The sequence below is a fragment of the Rattus norvegicus genome, chromosome 3 (genome assembly GCF_036323735.1).
Source record: "Rattus norvegicus strain BN/NHsdMcwi chromosome 3, GRCr8, whole genome shotgun sequence".
NCBI lineage: Eukaryota > Metazoa > Chordata > Mammalia > Rodentia > Muridae > Rattus > Rattus norvegicus.
Window position 1 is genome coordinate 101,552,484 of NC_086021.1, and position 12,840 is coordinate 101,565,323.

General features: G+C 39.1%; 1 long non-coding RNA gene across 3 annotated transcripts in view; it reads left to right on the top strand.

The window, feature by feature from the left end:
- The window catches only part of LOC102549766 (uncharacterized), a 126,465-nt gene that overhangs the window by 71,265 nt on the left and 42,360 nt on the right, over positions 1-12,840 (top strand). The window lies entirely within an intron of this gene.

Sequence of the window (12,840 nt, forward strand, 5' to 3'; positions counted from 1 at the left end):
TACAGACATTGTACAAACCTAGTTTTCAGCTTCAAAGTCTTAAAGTCATTAAATGTAGAGAAACTTGTGAAGTGTGGAAGCAGCTCCGTAAAACCCTTTATGCCAGTGCTCAGAGTTATGGAGGTGACTTTTCTGGTCCCAATAACGTAATACATTTTTCTGATCCTTGATTCTGTCTTTGGTGCCTGTTTCATTTCCCGGGAAACTGTTGCATTGCTGCTGGTGCAACATCACAGCAAACTAGCTGGAACTTTCACTTTATCTGCCTTTGAGAATTAGAACTTGGCACCCCAGAACTCAAAGTGGAACTGACTGTACACCTCCAGTGAAAGGATACAGACTCTGGTATAAAATATGTCCTCACTGATGATGTGGTGTCATGGACTAAGGCAGACTGGGTTCCCAATATCTATAGTTATTGCTAAGAGCTCTTTGCCTGCTATGGGTCTTAGAACTCAGACATTTAATTTCCTGACTTCCAATTCTTCGATCTCCAGCTCTTGTCTCTCTCTCTTGGAAACAGAATTAGCTGGAATGCTTTTCAGGAAAGTGGTTAGTTCTCTGAAGCACCGGGCTCATACCCAGGAAATCAAACCATATTAGGAATTAAACTAATTGAAAACAAGCCCCCAGGAGGTGCTGGCGAATTAACAACAGCTCCTTGACTGGCACAGGTGGCCTCTCTTTGTACAACAGGTGGTCCCTCTGAAATCACATGCTAATTGAGCTTACAGAAAAAAAAAATCTAAAGATATGTAATGGTTCTTTGGGAGAAATTTGAAGTTAACAATTTCCTAGCACAGTTTATCACCAAGAGTCGCTCCATCCTTGTTTTTCTCCTTTATGAATATGAATTGGTACATCACATTAGGAGTATATAGATGAGCTGGGCAAGTGACAGGTCATCCACATCAAGGAATCTTCACTTTGACTACAGTTACTATGAAGAAGGAAATACAGACATCGTGGTCATCAGCTAAGTCTGGGAAACAATGATGTGAATGATGAGCTTTGGGGGGCCTTGTAAGATCTGAAGGCCTTCCTCTATCCCTTATCAGATAGTTAACTTGAGATAAAGGCTAATTCCCTTTGAATCTGAAAACAAGATCTCACTTTCTCATCTCTAATCTAGTAATAAATGCCTTGGGATATTGTTGTGGTGATAATAGTAGCCTCAATAGTTAGTATCTGGCAATTGGTAGAATTCATTGGCTAAAGGTATTTGGCCAATCAAATATATTGATCATGTAATTGTTAATATAATTTTAACTGTCAAGAAACTACTACTGTAATGAAAAATCGCCATTAATTGTTAGTCCTTACAGAGAACTGGGAGGTCACATAAATATATTATCTGAGTTTCCTGATCCTGGGGGTTGAAATGATTCAAGACTATCACAGAACTACCTCAGGTAATTCAGCCAGCACTGACTGGTCAGCTACTGAATTATTTTCTTTTCATTTTATTTATTGCTATTATGGGTAGGTGTGTAGGTTGCAGGCATGTGTGTGCTAGGTCATGCTCCTGGAAGCTGAAGGACAGATTTATGTGGTCGGTCCTCTCTTAGTATTGTGGGATTGGTGGACTGAACTCACATGGTCAGATGTGTGCAGAACCCCAAGTGTCTTTACTGTTGAGTCCCCTTAGAAATCTCTAGCTACTCTTCTTCTTATACATGTCCATGCTAATGCTACTAAGAATAAACACTGGGACCTGAGTAAATGGATCATTGGCTTTTACCCTTTCATAATTTCATGGTTTATAGCAGAATGTGTGGAATATGTTGTATTATTAGTATTTTTCATATTTGGGATGTGAGAGTGTGAGAATGAGATCTTGTCCAAGGTTATGATGCACAAAGAGGCCCAGATCATGGGAAGGTATGTTCTCTGAACTTATGTTCCCCCAACTTTCTCCCTCTCTCCCCTTCCTTCTCTGCACCCTCTCTCTGTGTCCCTCATCTCTTTCCCTCCTCTCTCTGTCTCTGTGTGCCTCACTCTTTCCTCTTTTTCTCTTACTCTCTTGCTCTTTTGCCCTCTCTTTGATTCTCTCCCTTTTCTTTAAAATTTTTATCTCTAGGTCCTTCTAAGGTGCTCATCAATTTATCTACCCATTAGGAATCTTGAATACATGATCCATACAGTTCAGGGCTTTTTAAAATTAATTTATTATTTTTTCTTTTTTCTTTTCCTTTATTTATTTGCATTTCAAATGTTATCCTCTTTCACAGTTTCCCCTCTGGAAACCCCTCATCCCATCCCTCCACCTCCTGCATCTATCAACCCACTCCCTCCTGATTACTCTCTCTGGTCTTCCCCTACACTGGGGTATTGAGTCTTCAAAGGACCAAGGGCCTTTCTTCCCATTGATGCCCGACAAGGCCCATCCTCTGCTACATATGTGGTTGGAGCCATGAGTTCATAATTCATTGGTTGGTGGTTTAGTCCCTGGGAGCTCTGGTGTGTCTTGTTGGTTGATATTGTTGTTCTTCTAATGGGGTTGCAAAGCCCTTCACCTCCTTCAGTCCTTTTTTAAACTCCTGCATTGGGGTCCTCATGCTCAGTCCAATGGTTGGCTGCAAGCTTCTGCCTCTGTATTTGTCAGGCTCTGAAAGAGTTTCTCAGAAGAAAGCTATATCATGCTCCTGTCAACATACACCTTTTGGCCTCCCCAGTAGTGACTCGGTTTGCTGACTGCATATCAGCTGTATCTCTATGTGTGGCAGTTTCTGAATGGCCTTTCCTTCAGTGTCTGCTCCACACTTTGTCTCCATATTCCTCCTGTGAGTATTTTTTGTTCCCCTTTCTAAGAAGGATTGAAGCATCCACACTTTTGTCTTTCTTCTTCTTGAGCTTCATGTAGTCTGTAAATTGTATCTTGGGTATTCCAAGCTTTTGGGCTAATATTCACTTAACAGTGAGTACATATCATGTGTGCTTTTTTGTTATTGGGTTACCTCACTTAGGATGATATTTTCTAGTTCCATCCATTTGCCTAAGAATTCCACAAAGTCATTGTTTTTAATAGCTGATAGGACTGCATTGTATAAATGCACCACGTTTTCTGTATCCATTCCTTTGTAGAGGGACATCTGGGCTCTTTCCAGCTTCTGACTATTATAAATAAGGCTGCTATGAACATAATGGAGCATGTGTCCTTGTTATATGTTGGAGCATCTTTTTGGTGTATGCCCAAGAGTGGTATAGCTGGGTCCTCAGGTAGTACTATGGCCAATTTTCTGAAGAGCCTCCACTGATTTCCACAGTGGTTGTACCAGCTATAACAGCTGTAGACAGCTACTTTGAGACCTGTCTGAGATAGAGAGTAAGACTCGCCACTAACCCAAAAAACTATCCCAGCTGATGCTGCAGAATATTATAGACATTTATTTTACTGGAAAATTAGAAATGTGTGCCCTATCTTCTTAATTTTTAAGGTGTATTTAGTTGGATCTTGAGAATAAAATTTTAAAAGGGGAAAATATGAAATAACCAGTTAGGTTTCTCTTTCTCCAAACTAGCATTGTTCTTGAGCAATAAAGTCTGGCAGATCTAGCAGGCCCCCAGCAACACTTGCTAATTGGCTTTGTTTTGTTCTGGGCTCTCATTGGCTCTTTTCACTATGGCATAAGAACAAGTCCCAGATGGTCTTTCTAAAACTAACCCAAGTGCTCCAGGCATTGGCCAGTCCATCTGGCCTTCTATGAATATTAATGGGTATTTCACCTAAGCCCTTGAAGTCAACAATGGAAATGTACTTGCTTCTCAGGTTCCCAGAGTTTCAAAAAATAAATCAGAGAAGACAAAACACTGTGTTTTCCCAGATACCAATCCTTCTCTGTTTAGAATTGTGCTAGCCTTTTGTCTTGCAATCTTAGCAGGAATCTGAGACACTTATGAGGCCACATTTTAAACTCACTCAGTTTCCTTCTTTACTTTTAACTGTATGCTCTGCCTTTCTTAGTCCCTTTCATTCACCATCACGCACCAAATCTTCTGAATTAGTCTGTCCTGTGGATTGACTTATGATTTCTTTTCTTTTTAGTTTATTATGGTATATGCTATGTATTCAGTAGAAACCACATTTGGAATTTTGATCTGACTCTTGGGTAGAAGTGTGAACCAATGCTCACCTTTAATACTGAACAGAGTAGTAAGAGAGCTGCAGTCCCAGTACACATGCCCTTTGATCAAAAGTGTAGACAACTGATTCTTTAGTGAGGACTGTGGAGATGAGGCTGTGCTTTTTTTCTGTTTTTCTATATTGTGTAAATCAGTGTATTTTCAGGCTGTGCCTTGTTCTTACAGATTCCATTTCACATGCAGCTTTTGCTTGCATTTTGAAGACGGAGAATAAATCTGTTTTGATGGACACATCAATGAAAACATTTGTCTAGCAACAAACATGAAGCACAGACTGATCTAAGGCATATTCCTGGGAGTAGGAAGGATGCTACTTTATAAATTGATGGGAGTGGATTTGGATTGCAGGAGTATATGGGTATATGAAAATCCTTTCAGGGTAACTAAGTACCCAAACTGATTCAACACACCAGGCTAAGAAAGGGTAAAATTCTCTGACATGTATCCCATAAAGAAATTGTATTAGTCAGTGTTCTCTAAAGGACAGAGCTGCTAGAATGAATATACACATATTAAAAATGGACTTGACTGGCTTTCTGGATGGTCTTGGTAGTGCAGTGATATCTGTGTCACGCTGAAGAGGCTGAAAGTCTATTGTTCAGGACACAAGGCTCAATATTTTAACCTGACACTGAAGACCTAGAGGATACCTGAGGAACTGATGGTCTTCAGTTTATATTGGAATTCTAAACAAATTTGTTCTATTATCAACAAAGGAACAGTGAAGTATCAGCATAGATGAACTTCTCAGGAGCAGTGAGGGAAGGCGGCAAACACTCTACTTCTTCCATGTTATTGATTGATTGATTGTTATGGTAATTATTTATTTTAAAGCACATGGAAGAATTTCTTTAGAATCTTTTAAAAACCAGAGTAAAATTATTTATTAGTAACTCTTTGTCCTATAAATACCTGTAAGAAAATAATATTGTCTGAGACAAACTTGTCATTGAAAACAACCCCACAAAAGCAGAATATTAAAAATGGAAAACAAATGTAGCATAATTGCAGAAAATGCAGAAATTAAATCCATGAAATCTTTAACTTAGTAGTATGATAGGACCCCTAAACTTTGCTTCCTTTTGGTGTATGGGACCTGGGTGTGGTGGATCAAATCTATAGGTCTAGGTAAAGCAGTAGGATTTGACATGAATGCTATGGAAACTTTGCTTTTTGCTGAAGAATAGCAACTTGAACCATGATTAAAAAAAAGTCTAGGCACAGCCAGAATACAGAAAGTACATAGGCGAGTGCCATCATTAAACCCCTGAACTGAGAACAGGACCTTCGTTGAAGGAATCTTAGAAAGGACTGAAAGAGCTTGAAGGGTCTTGAGACCCCATATGAACAAAAATGCCAACCAACCAGAGCTTCAAGGGACTAAGCCACTACCCAAAGACTATACATGGACTGACCCTGGGCTCCAACTGCATAGGTAGCAATGAATAGCCTAGTAAGAGCACCAGTGGAAGGGGAAGCCCTTGGTCCTGCCAAGACTGAACCCCCAGTGAACGTGATTGTTGAGTGGAGGGCGGTAATGGGAGGAGGATGGGGAGGGGAACACCAATATAGAAGGGGAGGGGGAGGGGCTAGGGGGATGTTGGCCTGGAAACCTGGAAAGGGAATAACAATTGAAATGTAAATAAGAAATACTCAAGTTAATAAAGATGAAAAAACAAGTCTAGGAAGGTTTTAGTTTAACAATTATTCTTTTCCTGTGCTTTTGACAGATCAGTTTTCATTTTACATAAGCTTACATGTCTAAAGTGTAAATAATTAAAAGGACGTGACCATGTGTTGTTGTTGTCTGGGTTGCTGCTGGAAGGTGTTGCCCCTCTTTGGGGTAGGTCTTCCTTCTCCACATAACCTGATCAAGAAAACCCTGTACAGGAGTGTTCATCAGTTTGTGTCTTGGATGATTCCAGAAGCAGTCACATTGACAACCATGATTAGCCATTCTAAGACTAAAATGGATACCTAGTCCCTTGATGTAGAAGACCCCACAAATCTGCCATCCAGCCACTGTGTAAATAGGCAAGGGCCCAATAGGAAGAAAACTCATTGGTGTACCAAAGGATTCTGCCCCACTTGGTTTCTGTAGTTGATGTGACGAGTGGAATATCCAACCAATTTCCTGTTTTTTTAGTCCTCCTGTTTGCCTGTCTGCACCTCCCATCCATCCAGCCCCCTAAAGACAGCCCTTCTTTTCACTTTGCTTCTGTAGCTCAGCTCTGACCCTGTCTCCTAAGTCTACAATAGTAGCAGAGTGTACATCTCCCGAGACCTCTCTCCAAGGCTGCTTCTTCTTAGCCCCACAGAGAGTCTACTAACATCTTTATTAGTTCCCCTGTCTCACAAGCCCCTGAAACCTCTTGAGCCCTAACTTTAACATACACCCTATAACATAACTTTCCTGTATCATATGTGATCTCAGAGTTAATAATAGTAATTGTGATTTGAATAAATGAACCTGTATTTTCTTTAGCAAAACTATTAAGAAAATGGAAAGTGTCTGACCTGACAGAGTTCTGCCAACCATACTGCCAAAACCTGTGGATTTATTATTGCTCAATACCTTCTGACATTGTGGGAAAACATCTGTGAACACCTTTGCTTAATACAGCGCACTCATGAGGATCATTGAGCATGGAAATTCTGGATACTAGGTGTTTTGAATATATTTTATATATGACCTGCTCAGTTGAAAATGAGTCTATCAGAATGCAACCCCTTTATGAAATGAGGAGTGCCTATATTTCCTATTCAGTGGGCACATGCTAAAGGAAACAATGTGTCATGTGTCACCAATATTATAAGAATATCTGTGAAGTTTCCCCATTTTACAGATAATTATTTTGTAACTAAAGGAGAGAAAATGACCTGCTCACTGAATGGGCAACATGTGCATACACAGCCATGCATTACACAGCATTTTGTCCAATAGGCCACATCTATAACAGCAATTTCATAAGATGACAATGAAGCCAGAATGTTCTTGTCACCAGGGACTTAGTAGCTGCTATAACACTAAGTGTCAGCATTACTTATATTATTTATATTAGTGTCACTGATAAAACCAAACCTAATATGATGCTGGCTCTAAAGTACAGGTTATAACAGTGTATAGTGTATTATACCTGAGGGTGATAATGGTAACTTATTGGTTTATGTATTTACTTCACTATATTTTTATAGTTGCTTTAGAGAAAACTTCCACTTATAAACATTTTACTATGTAACCTAAGTATGTCATTTGGGGGCAGCAACATTATTCATTTTCTGCTTACTCTTTTGATTGTAGCATTTGCTTTTGTACTTGGTGTGTGTGTGTGTGTGTGTGTGTGTGTGTGTGTGTGTGTGTGTGTGTGTGTGTGGTGTATCCTTATGTACATTTAGATGTGGATGAACATGTAAGCAGACATTTAGAGACCACGATGTCTTTCTTAATAAATTTTCATATTATTTTTTAAAAAAACGAGATTATCATGGAACTCATTGATTAGGTTATACTGAGTCCCAAGATTCACCTGTCTCTATTCAACTCCTCTTAAGGCTTCTTTGTGGATACCAGTAATCCAATCTCAGATCCCTGTATCTCCATACACTTTGCCAGTGGAGCCATCTCTCCAACCCCGATTTTATCTTTGCTTGTTTTGATCAAATACCTCAAAGAATATGTCATTTTATTAATGAATATATTTAATATAAAATATGTATCCCTTAAGTTCGTAGTAAGAGGTTAAATCTAGATTTGTATAAGTATACTTGATAATATTCATGTAATAACAAATTAATTAATAACATATGTCCCACATCCCTCAACAGAGAGTGAGGGGGGCTTGAGTATGGTCTCTCTTCCATTAACAAGCTTATGCTTTTAAAAACTATGTCAAAATCTGCAGCTAAAACCCAAAGTGATGGCTGTTGCGTCTACCCATAAATATGACTCTTGACATACTATTAGGATTTTGAACCCAAGTATGTTTTACAGCAAAAAGAAAAGATTAGGACGTAATGACATGCCAATGGGGGTAAAAATGTGAGTAAAACAAGGTGCTATCATAAAAAGCACAGAAAGTGTTTCAAAGCAAACACAGGGCAACTGGCTAAGTTCAGGTCACATGCATCAGCCAAAGAAAATGGTGTGGGAGTTTAATGTATCTTCCATGGTCCAAACTCACTTCATTATGTAATAATCTTTCTCTTGAATAATTGTATTTTTCTTTTAGTGCTAGGCAAAGAATTTTGCTCTGTTGCATGAAAAACCTCCAAAGTAACAGTAACAGTAGATAGTTTGAAAGAATTGATCCTAAATTATGAATATTCAATATATTAGCTGTTGACACCATTTCATTATCTCATTATTAGTCACTTAATAAACATTTTGACTGAATCTACATTGCTCTAACTGGGACAGTGAAACATTCGTGAAATACATAGTCTACAGGTCTAAAGTTTACTTTCTTCCTTGTTAAGGTACCTACAAATAAATATAATGGAAATTCTGATATTTCCCCCCACATTATCTTGTTTTATTCCCTTAGAGTGTTGGTGTAGTAATCTTCCACCTAGGTTTTATTGTATTTTCTCTGCATAGCTTATTATAGCTATTGTAGCCTGGAATCACTTGGTGACCGCAGAGTCCATGCTCCCACAATGCAGTTTGTTAGCTGTCCTCTGAGAAACTAGATGTACCTGTGGGGGGTGATGCAGGGAAGTAATTCGTGGATTAACCTCTTAGCCATACCTAGCCTTTCTGGGATGACTTATTAAAAGCCTGTTTTGTCTCCTGTGCTTTTTAAAGGCTAAAGAGAGACGACTTCTTGAAGACTAATCATCTGCTCTCCTACTTTTTCTCTGGAATTTGCTGTAAAAGATGCAATGAATAAGCACACTAAAGAAAAGCTTGGTTATTTTTTGTAGGCCCATATAGCAGACCATAAAAAAACATATACTTGGCTAGCAGTAAAATCTATCAAAGTTTTTCAACAGCCCCATATTTTTTACATTCCTTCGCTGCCACCAGCAGATGCCTCTACATATGTTCCTTGATTTTATGGGTGCATTACAACGACATCAAAGCTGTTGTAACATTGCAGGCACGTTTTTATGGGGAGCGATTTCAGCATCATGCCATCCGGCTGGCCCACCCCAGCCTTCTGTCGCTGGGATAGAATGGCAAAGATACTTAATGAAGAGGATAAAGAATAAGGCAGAGTGTGGGTGGCCCAGAATGGGTGCTGTATTTTCTTTACATTAGAGAAAGGGTCTTGGAGATGATCTTCTTAGGAGCTCATTGGGAAAGCCAGCTTCCTTCAAGATGCCTAGAAAGTCAAAGTGTCATAGCATCCTCATTTCTGTGAGAATATGGCTCATACAGAAGCAGCTTACAAGCTTCATGGATATAGTGATATATATATATCATTATATTATATTATTATATAATATATATTAGGTAGGATGCTTATGTTTCAAATAGGTATCCACAGTAATCATATTTCTAACTTCGATTATAGTATGATTATTGAATTACATCATTAATATCAAACATTGAGGCTATACCTATTGGAGGGAAGTCCTTTCAAGAATATTGCATTTAGGGAACCATTTTCCCCCTCTCTCTCTTTTCTCCTACTTGCCCTTCTCCTCTTGTTTTCCTTCACCCATCTCTTTGTTTCTTAACTTCAGATAGACGATGGAATAACTTTGTGTTCAAGTTCAGATATGCTCACGGATACCCTGGCGTCTTTTTGCTACACCAAAAAAGCTACTTCACTACATTTACCCTCTATCACATGAAAAAGATGTTCAAGGCTGGACTACAAGGGAAGACAGATGGATACAAAGACCAGAGTAGGGAATCTGATCACATTTTTAAAGTATTAAAGATTGTCTTAGTTAAGGTTTCTGTTGCAGTGAGGCGAAGCCATGAACATACTGATACTTATGAAGGTAAGTATTTAATTGGAGCTGGCTTACAGGTTTAGAGGTTTAGTCCGTTATCATGGTGGAAGCTTGAAAGCATGCAGGAAGACATGGTGCTAGAGAACGAGCTGGCAGTTTTACATGTTGGTTGGCAAGTAGCAGAAAAAGAGGGTGCTACTCATCCTGGCTTGAGCTTCTGAAACCCAGAAGCTTACCCTGAGTGGTACACCTCCACTACAAAGGCCATATCTCCTTCAACAAGGGCACGTGCCCTAATTCTTTCAAATGATGCCACCCTCTATGAGCCTGTGAGGGCCATTTTCATTCAAACCCTCACAAAGATAGAAGCTTACACTACCACTTTAAGTCTGTAAAGAAGGAAGAAGCCTCTGTTTTTGTTCTTGGAAAAGTGACATCTTAATTCTGTGTACGTAGTTCGATGTTGATCTGTATTTGTTCCAATGTAGTATAATCCAAAAAATATTCATGTGTTTCAATTTAACAAATAGTCATTGATCATTTTGAATAGGCATTCACCAACCTGCTTTAGGCATGAAGATGTGTTTTCTGGCATAAACTCTGATCCTAATCTACTGTTCCAGGTTCTGTGCTGAGGCACTGTTTATTAACTTTCTGTTTTCTTCAAGCAAATCAGTCTTGTATCAACTGACAGAAAAGAACAAGCCAGGTTTTTGAAGCTGAAATAGACCTCACCAACTACCCAGTTATACTTCCTTTCCCCATGTGGAAAAGAAAGTCAAGTGATCTGTTTAAGGTACAGCAGGGGAAAATTTTTTGAATGCCTTTTCCACTATAGTCTCACAATTGTTTTTGACCTTATGCTTGCAAGTTTCAATGTAAACAAGCTATAGTCAACCACTTCTTAACATGGCTCTTATATATTCTGATTCTCTCTCCCTCTCTCTCTCTCTGTGTCTCTCTCTCTCTCTCTCTCTCTCTCTCTCTCTCTCTCTCTCTCCCTCTCTGTGTGTGTGTGTGAGTGTGTGTGCAAGTGCGTGCGCACATGTGCCAAAAGACAACCTCTGATGTCATTCCCCAAATACTATCTATCTTGATTTTTGATAGAGTATTGTCCTGAGACTTGCCTATGTCCATCTTATTTCACTTGGGTTCTCTGACTCAAATCTATATTCCTGTGTTTAAAAGATAAGCAGTTTAACCTCTGTGTCATACTCCTAGGTCCAGAGAGTTATTAGTAGGATGGGCATTTTGTCTTTGGGGTACGTGTTTCCATTGGAGGGGACAAATTGGCAGTGAATGAATCCCCCTGAGTCCTCTCACTGTTACTTCTATAGTGCAGGTCTCCACTATTTGCAAAGTGTCTCCTTATCTAATGCCCCAATATTCATTATCTATTTCCTTTGCAACATATAGAACAATTGACTTTGTCCTGTGATCCAAAACCTTGTTATCTGTTTTCACACTTGTAAAATTCTTTGCTGGCATTTTATGCTGGAAATTCCCAAACTACCATGGCCCTGCTTTAGCTCCTATTTGGTATGCTGTTTTTCTATAAAATTAGTAAGAAAGGAAGTCAGAGTACATGCTGTCTTAGCATTGCTGTCTTAAATATATTTTATAAGGAATTTATTCCCTGGAGTGCTCTTCTGAACTTTATAGTTCAGAAAATTATGCTTGGGATCTATTAAGAATATCGATTTCTCCCACTATCGCCTTAGCAAAAATGAGTAACTAGGAGATCATATTGCTCTGCATTTTCTAAGCATACCACATGCTAGGCACATTACCATAATATATCTCATTTAGTCACAATATTGTTTTCTTGTTAGAAAATCAGAAAATTGCTGGACAGTGGTTGCACACACCTTTAATCCTAGCACTTAGGAAGCAGAGGTAGGCAGATCTTTGAGTAAGATGCCAGTCTGCTGTTTTAAGAAATGTAGAAATGCAGAAAAAACTCTAAGGTATCCAGATATACATATATACATCTAATTTTTTAAGACAGGGTTTTTCTATATAATCCTGGGTGTATGTTACATAGTTACAAACTGACTCTGTTAAACACACTGTCAAATCACAATGATATGTTTAGGAATTGTTATTTATTTGTTTGATCTCAAAGGCAAATTTGCTCCTTATCTTTTGTACAATTTTATCTGGTGTGCGTGTGTGTGTGTGTGTGTGTGTGTGTGTGTGTGTGTGTGAGTAGTAGTAGTAGTAGTAGTAGTAGTAGTAGTAGTAGTAGTAGAGTAAGTAGCAAGAACTAAGGAAGGGCACAGGGTTGTCTAGCCAGAGGGAATGGTACCCAACAGAAGATGTGTCTTAGATTTACAGTTTTCTTTTAACGGTTTCCATATGGAGATGAAATTAGCTTTTGTTCGAAATGACTTGCTAGATTAGAATTATGACACATGATGAATGTAAGCTACAGGGAAAATACTTTGGAAGAGTATACAGAGAAGATTCCTAAAAGTCCCAGATGTCCAAATATGAAGTAGGATGTCTAAGAATGTGAGACTACTCAGACGAAGCCTGGAGACCACTTGGCAGAGTCATTATCGCCAAGCTCTGATGACATTTAAGGTCCTTGAATTTGGATGCTTTTCTGACAGGGCCTGGCATTGCTGTGTATCCATCTTGGATAGATGCCTGCATCCTGCATGTCTGGGCTATGTTCCCTAGCACTTGGCACAGGGTGCTTGGAAGTGCAGCCATCCAGCAAAGGTGGCTCTCTCTCAGTCTTCATCAACTCTAGGAGTATCAGTGTTCACCACAAGGGATATGAGACCA